This window comes from Gekko japonicus, unplaced genomic scaffold (assembly GCF_001447785.1).
Source record: "Gekko japonicus isolate JY-2015 unplaced genomic scaffold, Gekko_japonicus_V1.1 scaffold27, whole genome shotgun sequence".
Classification (NCBI taxonomy): domain Eukaryota; kingdom Metazoa; phylum Chordata; class Lepidosauria; order Squamata; family Gekkonidae; genus Gekko; species Gekko japonicus.
The window spans coordinates 711,096-712,096 of NW_015172002.1; positions in this window are offsets into that span (position 1 = coordinate 711,096).

The following is a 1,001-nucleotide window of genomic DNA, read 5'->3' on the forward strand; positions in this document are numbered from 1 at the left end:
TATTAATTTAGTTTTTATAGTATGCCTTTCTCAATGAGACTCAAAGCAAACTGATAGTAGTCCATACAAACAGACATCTAATAAGCACAGTGTAGGTTGTTCCAAATAATATGAGACATCAAATTATCAGTGTACTAGGACCACCATTACCAACATCTGAATGAGGATAGTATATTAGGCATGATACAGAGTATAGGTAATGAATAAAAATGGTATTACATCAGTAGAAAACAATAAAACAACAATTAATATGTACATGCAGCTAACCCAATTAATTTCACGGTAAGGAAACAAGTCCACACACAAGAATCTTTTTCTTCCAAGGAAACACTTGGAAGTGGTAGGACTATGTATTCGCCTCAGAACTAGTATGTCAATTTTTAAAATAACAGCTGGATCTAAATGCATGGCTCCCACTCCGCAAACTTCTGATGCAAATCAGTACAGAAGAAAAATTATTGTTGTTTTGTTTAAGTGGAATGACATGAGCTCCCGGCTGCAGCTTTTTCCTGGAAACAGTACAGCTGAAGTTTTAGGAATGAAAATCCAGCAAGACTGCAAGAATATCTGGAAATCCATCTAAGCCTAGGCTAGCCTGATCTCATCAGATCTTGGAAGCTAAACAGTGTTGGCCCTGGCTAGCAGAGGTCATTTCGGGGGGGAACGCGAGGGATCGCAGTTTCCCCGGGTGAGGTACGGGGGGCGGGGCTCATGACGAAGCCCCACCCCCTGCTTCCGGCCACCCCGCTTCCGGCCCTCATTCAGCCAGGAGGAGGCAGGAGAAGAGGGAGGGTAAGTTGCTTCCTCCCTGCCTCTCCCCACCCCTGCCTGCCTGGGGCCAGGGAGGGCCTTCGCGGGGCTTCCTAGCACTCCCGCCGGCCTTGGAGGTCCACCGCCGGGCCCCTCATGGGGCTCAGCAGTGGAGCTGCAAGGCTGGTGACGGCGGCCGGGACCGTTGGGGGTGGGGTGTGTGGCCTTATGACACACTTCCGGTGATGTCA